The sequence below is a fragment of the Erigeron canadensis genome, chromosome 6 (genome assembly GCF_010389155.1).
Source record: "Erigeron canadensis isolate Cc75 chromosome 6, C_canadensis_v1, whole genome shotgun sequence".
Lineage (NCBI taxonomy): Eukaryota > Viridiplantae > Streptophyta > Magnoliopsida > Asterales > Asteraceae > Erigeron > Erigeron canadensis.
In genome coordinates this window covers 545235-557268 of record NC_057766.1, presented here as the reverse complement: position 1 = coordinate 557268, position 12034 = coordinate 545235, and positions in this window count along the sequence as shown.

Below are 12034 nucleotides of genomic sequence, written 5' to 3'. Positions count from 1 at the left end.
ATAGAAGACAATAGGCACATGATTCAAGTACCATGAGCCAATTGGAAGTCGACAACCACCATCAAGTCACAATCAAAGCAGGCTGTGTTGATTCAAGTCTTCCCCTATATAAAGCAACACAACCACATTGTGTCAAGTGCGTCTGGCCGTCTAAAAGTGTGTATCACTTGTAATTGCTTAAGTTTTTCTTATCTGTCTAGACTTAGCAATTATCTTTGTTCTTTTGTATTCTTGTAAGTCAAGTGTAAGATCAACCATGTATTCATCGTTTAATCAATGATACATATGATTATCCTTGCATTGATGTATTACAATTGAACTGTACATTGTTTTTGTTATTTACTTACTTGCTTGCTTACTTTCTTTCATGTATACTAAATTAAACATAAGTTGTGCATTCCTGGACCATCAAGTGTATCAGAGCCACCGTTCCTAAATCATTGGAACAAGATCTGTTTGCCTTCTTTTGTTTAGATTTAAAAATTCTGTTCTTTAATTCCTCTTAAATTTCTTTTTAACAAGAACTATGTCTTCTGTTCCCAGCCTTGTGAACACACGTGACTTTGGTTACGTGTCAACACCTTCTAAGTTCGAGCCCAAAGATTTTGGGTCTTGGAAGGAGAGAATGCTTCTTCACATCGCTGGTGTGGAGCCCTATTTAATGACCATATTAAATGAGGGTCCATATGTGCCGATGTACGTCCAAAGGACTCCAGGAGCTACACCTGAAGCTCCTGAAATTGTCACTGACCTGGTTAAACCAGAGGTCCAATGGACTGATGAAAAAAGAAAGCTGGTAAATCTTGATGCCAGACTTAAAAACATGATTATAGTGACTCTTCCTACTGAAATCATGAAACTGGTCATCAAGTATCCCTCTTCAAAGGAAGTATGGGATAGACTAGTCAGCACCTATGAAGGATCTGCTGACCTCATTAAAATCAAGAAAATTGATTTAAAAAGAGCTTATGAAAATTTCTTCTCTCTCCCCGATGAAAGTCTTGAGAGCACCTACACTCGTTTTAAAGGTTTGCTCAATGATATGACAAATTTTGGCATTACCCATGATAACTTTGAGGTATGTCACACATTCATTGATTCTCTTCCTCTTAAGTGGCAAAACTTAAGACAAACTCTTCGTACAACGAAGAAAATCCAAGACTTTGATCTTGAAGAACTTTTTGGTACTCTTCAATTTGAAGAAAGAGCATTGGCTCAAAATATTCGAGCTTCTGCTGATGCCAAAAGGCATGCTGGTTCTTCCTCTTCTTCAGTCAGCATCTCCTCTCATCCTATTTCTGACCCTGTTGCTCTTGTCTCTACTGAGCCCATCGATCTCTATGATGGCGCCAGTACCTCTAATCTTCCAGCATCAATTCAGACTCTCATTAATGAGCTGGATGATGAAGAAAAACAAGAAATGTTTAATGACTTCATGGGCTTTGCCCTGGTTGCTGGAAGAAAATACTCTAAAAGGTGGAATAATCGAAAAATGATTACTCCCCTCAAACCTCCTGTTGATAAATCACAGGAAGAGTGCTGGAGGTGTGGCAGGAAAGGACACTATCAGAAGGAGTGTAGAGTCTCCTTGCCCAATCCTGCTGCCTCCAAAACTAATCCTCCCAAATCTGCTGATGAATATAGGAACAAATATTATCAGCTGAAGGCTAAGGTTGCTGAAATAGAGGATAAAGTTCCAGCAAAAGGATTGATTGCTGAAGAACATGATTGGGCTGACTCAGATGATTCTGATGATGACGATTATGTTGATGCCATGTGCCTTATGGCACTTGCTGACAGTGATGCTCTGACCAAGGATCAAGTCTCCTCTAGTCAGTGGGTGAACATCACTGTTAAAAAGGTACACTCTCTTCTCTCCTCTTCAAATCAAGACAAGACCAAAATCATTGAGTCTTTGTCTTGTGATCTTCAGTTCGTAGAAAGTCTACGTGCGGAACTTCAAACGAAATTGAAGAATGTTCATGTTGAACTTCAATCTCATGAGTTGATGACTCAAAAACTTCAACTTGAGAATGAATCTCTCAAGGCTGAAGTTTCTAATCTAAAGAAGATTGTGACCTCCTGGTCAAAGGCTTCTAAATTCCATCATCAATGCTTGAGTGAACAAGTTCCTGCTCAAGTACAAGCAGTTATTGGTGGCAATTTTGATGCTGCTGCCTCCATTGCTGACTCATTTAAGGATGATGTAAAACCTGAAGTATCCATTCCTCCACCTTGTTCGTCTTCCATCTCACTGAATGAAATGAAGAAGTATTTTGTCAAAGGACAAAATGACTATCATGCTGAGATGGACACCAAAACTTCAGCATCTCCTTGTGTTCGCTCTTCTCAAAATGCTAAAAGTACTAGTACTTCTACCAGTACTTTTAACATGTTCTCCCATCTCCCTATTGTTGGCATGCTTCCACATGAAGGGAGAGTTCAAAATTCTCCTCCAGGAACCTTCAAAGGAGATATCTCGAGTGATGGGTATGTACCTATTCCTCCTCAGCCTCTAACTTTAAAAGATGCTGAGCCTTTCAAAAGAAGCACCATTGCTGCTCCATATGACTATGGTATCCATCAGCAGGACCATCATGTCAGTCAGCAAATTTCTGGTGCTAAATCTCAACTTGAACCTTCTCATACAAATTCTATATCAGAACATGTAAATAGAAGGGTCAGGTTTGCTAATGAAAGACACCAGCAAGTACCTCCCACAAAGGGTGTACATGCTGATGTTGTATCTCATTCCTTACCCTCCAAATCAAATCTAAGGCATGTCACTCCAAAAAGGGGAAGACAGCCTTCTCTGAATAGATCTGACACTCCTCAGCGAGGACACTTCCCTCATCAGCAGGTAAGGCATATAACACCTCAGCGAGGATATTTGCCTCATCAGCAAACAAGGTCTATTACTCCTCAAAGACATGTGCCCTCTCAGCACTGTCAATCCTCTATTTCCAACGGGTATCTACCTCATAGGCAAATGAGGCCGATCACTCCAAAGCGTCAAGTCAGATCCTCCACTCCTATTCGTGAGAATCTGCCTCAGTAGGGTTCCTCCTCTTCTCACCCTGCTGGGAAGCAAGCATGGACCACGATTAGAGGACATTTGCCTCCTCAAAATCATAATTGTGACTCCACACTTGGTCCTGTTCCTCAAATGCCCCCTCCTAAGCTTAGATAAAGGAATAAGTCCAAATCTAAGCAAAAGAGCAAGGCTTCCTCTTCCTCTTCTCCTCAAATAAATGAACTCACTCAGCGAGTGAATGATCTTTCATCTCAACTGAGGAATTTTCTCCTAAAAGTCATGGCAATTCCTCCGACAATAAATGCTATCTCTGTAGCAGTAGAGGACATGTTGCTTCTGAATGTGTTCTATTTTGTCCTAAAGATGCTCCAACAGTTGTATATGAACCTAAAATCCCTTCAGCTGCTGAAACATCTTCCTCTTCTAACAGGATCAGTGAGAATCTCTCTACTGAACCTATTATCAGTGACTCTTCCTCTGTCACAAATACAAGTATTGCTGACTACATTACTGCTCAGCGCATTGAAATTCCCCATTCTCAAAGGATTGTTTCCAATGCTTGGGGGCAACCCTCAATGCTGGTTGAATTCAGTGCTCCTGAAGTTGTGAGCAGCTTTGCTTACTTTCATAGCAATGAAACCAGCATCCTGCCCTCAAATGAGGAAAATCCTATCCCTGTCTCAGTAGGAAATCACCTCACTTTGGTGGAAGCTCTCTCTATAGAGCCTACTTCCTCTTCTGAAGTTACTCCAGAAAATCTTGCTGACATAGGTTTGGATGAATAAAATAATCCTTATCCTCTTTTCATCCATGCAGGGCTCGCTAGGTAAAGGAGTGTGGTATTTGGACAGCGGATGTTCAAAACACATGACAGGCTCGAAATCCCTGCTGGATAACTACATTGAGGCACCAGGTCCTACAGTGGTTTTTGGTGATAACTCCACTGGCCAGACTGAAGGATATGGTCTTCTCTCTAATGGCCTCATAAAATTCTCAAAAGTTGCTTATGTAAATGGATTAAAGCATAATCTCATCAGCATAAGTCAACTATGTGATGCTGACTACAAAGTAATCCTTGATAAGCATGAAGGCACTATAGTAAACATCAACAAGGAAGTTGTCTTGGTTGCTCCAAGAAAAAGAGATGTATATCTTGTAGACTTCACTCCTATCAAAACTGATAGTGAGACTTGTTTCTTTGCTAAGTCAGCATCTGAGTTAAATTGGTTATGGCACAAGCGAATGTCGCATGTGAACTTCAAAACCATAAACTCACTGGCCAAAAAGAACCTTGTTCGTGGCCTTCTTCCTCTCTCTTTAGAAAAAGATAGACTATGTGGTGCTTGTGAAAAAGGCAAATGCCATAGGGCTACCTTTAAAACTAAACAAGCCAACTCTGTTAAGAGTTGCTTTCACCTTCTTCATATGGACCTTTTTGGTCCAGTGAATGTCCAAAGTCTAAAGGGTAGCAAATACACTTTAGTAATTGAGGATGAATATTCACGATATACTTGGACAATCTTCCTAAATTCTAAGAGTGATGCTGCTGATGAGATCATCAAATTCATTAAGAAAATGGAAAATCTCAACAGCATAAGGGTCAAAGAACTCAGAAGTGATCATGGCACTGAGTTTAGAAACCACACTCTTGAAACATTTTGTGCTGATCAAGGGATCTCACAAAATTTCTCTTCCACTAGAACTCCTGAGCAAAATGGTGTTGCTGAAAGGAGAAATAGAACTCTTATAGAGGCAGCACGCACCATGCTCAGTGAGTCCTCTCCTCCAAATAGGTTTTGGGCTGAAGCAGTCAACACTGCTTGTCACACCCAAAAAAGATGCCTCATTGTCAAAAGACATGACAAAACTGCATATGAAGTTTTGAGAGGAAAGAAACCTCAAATCAAATACTTTCATGTGTTTGGATGTCCTGTCTTTATTCTCAATAATAAGGATCATTTAGGGAAATTTGATCCTAAAGCTGATGATGGTTACTTTGTTGGATACTCTTCAATCAGTAAAGCTTTTAGAGTATTCAATACTCGTCTTCAAAAAGTGGATGAATCAATTCATGTCACTTTTGATGAAAGCTCGTCTGCTCTTAGAGATATCCAGCCATCTTCCACTAAAGAGATCTTCAATGAGTTCATCAACCCTCCTATGGAGGATGCTGACTCTCATATTGATGCTTCTTGCTCGCCTCCTCGTGAACAGCTGTTCACTGAGGAGAGTTCAGCAGATCCTGAGCTGGAGCAAGTTGCTGCTCATATCTATACGATTGAGCCAGTTGAGCCTATCTTGAGGTCAATCCATGCAGCATCAGCCAAACCTAGATCACTGGCTGATGATGTGCAAGTTGATGACTCTGCTGATGAAGAGTTTCAGGATGCTTCAGATTTCACTGAAGACATGGTGTCTGCTGAGGACCCCATTATTGAAACCTTAAATCAGTCAAATTGCCCCACTGATCAAGCTTTTCTTGATCCTTTAATTACCATTGATTTCTCCTCTTATTCTTCTGCTGATCCCATGCAAATATCTTCCGCTGCCCCTCTAGGTTCATCAAGTGTTCCATCACTTAAATGGACTTCTAGTCATCCTGCTCACCAGATTATTGGTGATCCTCAGCAAGGCATTGTGACTAGATCAGCGACTAGAAACACATGTCTTTATGTTAATTTCTTGTCAATGATAACTCCTAAGAATATTGGAGAAGCCATGGTAGACCCATCTTGGGTCGCTGCCATGCAAGAAGAACTAACTCAATTCCAAAGACAGCATGTTTGGTTCTTAGTTCCTCTTCCTCCTGGCAAAGAACCCATTGGAACTAAGTGGGTTTATAGGAATAAAATGGATGAAGATGGTGTTGTTATTTGCAACAAGGCCAGGTTAGTAGCTCAAGGGTACCTTCAAGAAGAAGGAGTCGACTATGACGAAAGCTTTGCACCAGTGGCTAGACTTGAAGCAATACGCTTATTCCTGGCACATGCTGCTTATCGAAACTTCACAGTATATCAAATGGATGTCAAGAGTGCCTTCCTAAATGGAAAACTCAAAGAAGAAGTTTATGTGGAGCAGCCACCTGGTTTTGAAGATCTAACCAAGCCAAACCACGTCTATCGTCTTTACAAAGCATTGTATGGTCTTAAACAAGCCCCCAGAGCTTGGTATGACACTCTCTCCGAATTTCTTCTTTCTCATGAGTTTCAGCGAGGATCTATAGACTCCACCCTTTTTATCTATAGAAAGGGTGTTCATGTTCTCTATGTACAGATATATGTCGATGACATCATATTTGGATCCTCCAGTAAGAAACTTTGCAACAAATTTAGCTCACTAATGTCCTCTCATTTTGAAATGAGTATGATGGGTGAGCTAACCTTCTTCCTTGGTTTACAAATTTGCCAGCTCACTGATGGCATCTTCATAAACCAAGAAAAATATATTCGAGACATGCTGGCCAAATTTGATATGTCTAATATCACTACTAAGTCAACTCCCATGTCTCCTCCTAACAATCTCCATGCTGACCCTGATGGTAAGCATGTGAATCCCACATTCTATCGTGGAATGATTGGCTCTCTAATGTATCTCACAGCGAGTCGTCCCGACATTATGTTTGCTACTTGCTTGTGTGCAAGATATCAAGCATCCCTAAGGGAGTCCCATCTTCTCGCTGTCAAACGCATCTTCAAATATCTCAAAGGGACCTCCTCTTTAGGTCTCTGATATCCCAAGGATTCTTCCTTTGACCTTGTTGCATACTCTGACTCTGACTATGCTGGTTGCATGTTAGATAGGAAAAGTACCAGTGGTGGATGTCAACTGTTGGGGGGAAGGCTGACTAGTTGGTCTAGTAAGAAACAGCATACAGTTTCCATCTCCACTGCTGAAGCAGAGTATGTGTCTGCAGCAAGTTGTTGTGCACAAGTCCTTTGGATGAAAAACCAACTTGCTGACTATGACCTAAATTTTTCTAAAATCCCCATTATGTGTGATAACACAAGTGCTATTGCTATCACACATAATCCTGTTCAGCATTCCAAAACTAAACACATTGACATTAGGTATCACTTCATTCGTGATCATGTCATGAAAGGGGATGTTGAAATTTACTTCATCCCCACTGATGATCAACTTGCTGACATTTTCACTAAACCTCTAGATGAAAAGAGATTCAAGGATCTCATCAGCAGGTTGGGTATGTTAAATGGTGATTTTACAAATTCAACATGATCACTCATGTTTTGCTGCCCACATTCCTCTTATGAAAATGAGCAGCGACTTCTTAAGTCAAATTATCAGCGAGCTCTTCATTCTACTCGCTGATCCCTGTTGCTTTGGGAAAAAGCAAAATAAAGGCAATGGAAAGCCAAAAGTTTCCATCTAGTCCAGCAGCAAACGACTGCTGGTAAAGACGTCTAAAATCCGTTGATCCCTGTTGCTTTGGGAAAAAGCAAAATAAAGGCAATGGAAAGCCAAAATTTTCCATCTAGTCCAGCAGCAAACGGCTGCTGGTAAAGACGTCTAAAATCCGTTGATCCCTGATGCTTTGGGAAAAAGCATAACAAAAGTAATAGGGTGCTGAAAGTCCCTATCTAGTCCAGCAGCAAACGGCTGCTGGTAAAGACGTCTAAAATCCGTTGATGGCTGACAATTTGCCAAAAATTGTTTAATGCTCTTCAGCATCTACCTCTTTTATTTTGTTAAGGTGCTGATTAAAACTTGGTAACCAATTTTTTTAAAATTTGTACAACCCTTCAGTGGATACCTCTAGATGTCTGAGTGTATTCCACTACGTATTTTTGTCAATATTATATTATATAAATATCCCAAACGGTTAGCTCGATTTACTCCCAAATGGGCTACTTGTACACTGTATACGCCGTATGAACTCGAGTGTAGTTGAAATCGTGGTTCATCTGTTCACATCATACATCTCTCATACGTATATAGGTACAGTGTCCTTTTATTTCAAAATAATTTTTTTTATTGCCACGTATGAAAGAGTGTACCCACTACAACTCACTTTTACAGTTATGGGACCCATATCCATGCCATATATATGCAAATCTCTTCCATTTCACTCTCTCTTACGTTCATTTCTTTCTAATAATCTTTCACATCCTCTCAAACTCTTCATATTCTCTTAAATCTTTCTCATTTCTTTGCAATATTCATTCTCTCTAATCTTTCATCACATTCATCAAAAATGACTTCTTCATCTGAACAACAAAACATTTCTTATCTCAACTCTAAGGTATATGATAATGAAGGCATAAATCCTTCTAATCAAGTATCTTTCCAAGCATCAAAACTAGTCATTAAGGCCAATAACTATCTGGGATCTGTAGAGATCCCATCAAAAATAAAAGGGTACTTCTCCATGTTGGATTTCATCATGGGATGCCCAGCCAGAAAGGCTATCTACTCTGACCCAAAGGAAATGTGTGTCCACCTTCTTAGAGAGTTTTGGTGGACATGTGATTACAAGGTTGCCAGTAGCACCATCACTGGTACTGTACTGAAAGGAGAACATACTATCTCCATCTCGGTAGAATCATTGAAAGATGCTCTTCGTCTTCCCAAACAATCGGAAGAGCATCCATATATGGAGTTGGTCCCCATTGGAGTATGGAAGGAGTGGTTGTTAACCATTGGGTATAGGACCAACACTGAACCTGCACAGCAACCCACAGAAGAAATATCTGCCTGGTGTTTGGAGGCTGCTGTTCACCCATGTAATTCAGTGTCTGGGTGGCAATAGTGGCTCTTTTGATCAGGCCACTGCTACACAAATGCAGATGATTTATGCGCTGGCAAACGGTCGCAACATTGACTTTGCCAGCGTAATTTTTGAAGATTTAAAAGGGAAGGTCACTATCAAGAACAAATCTAACTCTGTCCCCTTCACTCGCTTTCTCTCACTAATTTTCAAGAGGGAGCTGAAGGAAAAGTATCTCCCTGAAGGGGCACAATTCATTCTCTCTCCCAGGGTTGCAAGCTCTATGTACAAGATTCCTGCTTGTGATCCTGAACAATTTGATTCCAAGTACGCTGTGCTCTCCCCTCAAATGAAACAGGTACTTTATTCAGTATACCCTGATGTATATAGACCCAACCCTGTTGGAGCTGGTATGCTGATAATCCCCCCAGCAACCTCAAAAGCTCCCAAGACAACCAAAACACTTTCTTCTTCCACTTCACCTCTTGCTGCTGTCCCAAAACAGCAGCAGCAGCGAGTATCAAAGGGCAAAACTACCAAGGTTAAGAAGTCCTTACTGCCCAAGGACAATAGAGACCCAGCCAGCCCATCAGCAGCCTCAAAAAAGGCTGCTGACGAGAAAAAGGGTAACCGCAAGCAGCCACCTCAAACTTCTGTAGGCGAGGTTGGTGAAGATCAAGGGCCACCCCAGCCCATTAGAGTTGAGTCAACCAAATTAATCATTCCCTCTTCTTCTCAACCCTCTGAGTCGTTGTCAGCAGCCATATCACAGGTGATGCTAGAGACAACAAAATCTACGGCCGATGATGCTTTGGTGATACAACACACTGAAGCTGAGGCACCCGGTTCCCCTACCCCTCTGAATGTTTTTGGAGAAGGGATGGCTGTTGAAGGTAGTGGTGTGGAGGAAGGTGAAAATATTGAAGATGATGATGATGAGAGTGATTTGGATTTGGGAGAGTTTGTGGCGGATGAATTCCAGCTGGATTCCTCCATCCAGGCTGATGAAATAGAAGCAAGTGATATGGAGGTGGATGAAGAGGCTGCTGCTGCTAATGGTGAAAAAGCAGCAGCCGTAAACGAAAATGTAGAAGTTGCTGCTATTGACAACATTGCAGCAGCGACTAACGAAAGTGCACAAGAAGCTGCTGCTGATGATAATGCAGCAGCTAATACTGAAGTAATTAAGGTGCAACCTCAAGTCATGTCTGTCGATTCTCTAATCGTTGACAGGCTGACTAGAGTTGAACACCAACTGAACGATCTCACCAAGGCTGCCACAATCGCTGTACAACTCAAAACTCATGAAGATGACAGATTGGTGAAGATCTTGGAGAACTGGTACAGCAAGCAGAATGAAAACACTGCCAGCATTGAGACAATAAAAGAAAAATCTATATCTATGGCTGCTGATCAAGAAAAACTTCGCACCTATACAAAGTCTATCAACAAGGATCAGCAGGTCATTCGTGGGCTCTCTCGATCGCTGTGCAAAATGGGACCTGCTGTACGGTTCTCAGCACAAAAAGCATGCAGCAGTAGCGATTCAGCTTCTGCTGAAGTAAAAACAGTGGCCAACCTGGTCTCTCGTCTTACCACCCAGGTTGAAGAAAACACCAAGGCTATTAAGGCCTTGGAAACCACTGTGGCCAGTCTTCCTCCTCCTCAAATTTCATTTACTGAGGAAGATCGTAAGTGCCAACAAAACTTGGAGCAAGAAGTTGGGGATATCAAGAAGATGCTGTCCCAACTTCTTCAGCAGCAGGCTGCTCCGGCAGCAACGGTGGAGGTAGTAGTTAATGATACTACCTCCAAGGGGGAGAAAGTAGATGCTGCTGTTATGGCACTTGTTAGTGAAGCAGTAAATAAAGCTGTTAATGACATTTATGAAGCTTCAGCTGACAAGATTATAAATGAAGAAAACGACGCAACGGCCACTGATGAAATGGCAATAGTAGCCGTCAGCGAAGAAAAGGTGGATTCTCCCCCTGCTGTTACTGAGGGGGAGACAAGGACTGATGCTCTCCCTGCTAGTGATGAGGGGGAGACTGCTGTAGAAGCATCTGCTGAGGGGGAGCAACAACTGATAGTTGCTGAAGCTCCCCAAGCTGAAGAAGAGGAAATGAGTCCTAGTGCAGTCAGGGCAGCCTGGGAAACCGGTTTTGCACAAGAAATGGCTAGGGACACATCTAGGGAAGTGCTCAATATTTTCCATCCTCGCTTCCTTGGAAATGCTGAAGTGTCCAGAATAACAGCAGCTCAGAGAAAGCAGCTGACTGATACTGGTTTCTTCCATTCCTCGCCGCTGACTGCACAAAATACATCCATCACATCCCCAGCAGGAAATCAATTTCAAGTCATTGATGTTTTATCAATCACTGCTGAGGGAAAAACTCAAGAGAAGGCCTTGGAGGAGCTGGACAGGCTGAAAGCTAACAAGGAAAATGAAAAGAAAAGCCTTGAATATATCAAGCAGCTGGCCCTCTTGGAGAAGGATGAAATGGATGGAGAGCAAAGAATGCTGCTAACCACTGGTGGGCCTAAAGCTCTCTACAGACAAAAGCAAGCTGATGTAGAGCAGCTACTAAAAGAAAAAAGAGAGAAATTTGAAGAAGAAAAGGCCAGGTGGTTGAAAATAATGAATGATAGGAAGAGGCCAGAGAGAATTACAGCAGTTGAAGTTCACAAAGCTGCCATGGGAACGAAAACCAATCTGAAGTTCCTAAGAGAAGGACACAGCGCCCCAACTAAGATTGAAGATGTAAAAGTGACCAACTTGGGGGCTTCAGAATGGTATGAAATCTATACAATCATTCAGGATAAAAAGGCTGCCAGCTATGAACAACTTCAGGGGATGCTGAAAAGTTATTTTGAAAAGGCACTGAAGTTTGAAACAAAGTTCAAGGCAGACCTTCCCATGCTGAGGGCAGTCTTCGGCTCTCCAGCAGTTGTATCCTCCTCAGCAGGCAAGCGTGTCCTAAAAAGAAAGCTTGCTTCACAACCCTTGCCTGCTGATCTTCCTCCTATCTCTGGTGATGCAGCATTAAATCTAAGGCTTCCTCCCAGGAGTTCTTTTGAAGAAGGGAAAATTCTTGAAGAACCTGCTGGCATGTTCTTCCAAAACTTCAGAAATGATCAACTCTTTTTCATGCTGGCAGAAATTGAGCAAGCATCCACTGGTTTCCTGATCAGCATCAGAAGAAGATTTGCTAAGATGATCAGTGCTCGCTCAGTAATCAGCAGGATTGATGAGGAATTAATGAAGCCAGCAAGAA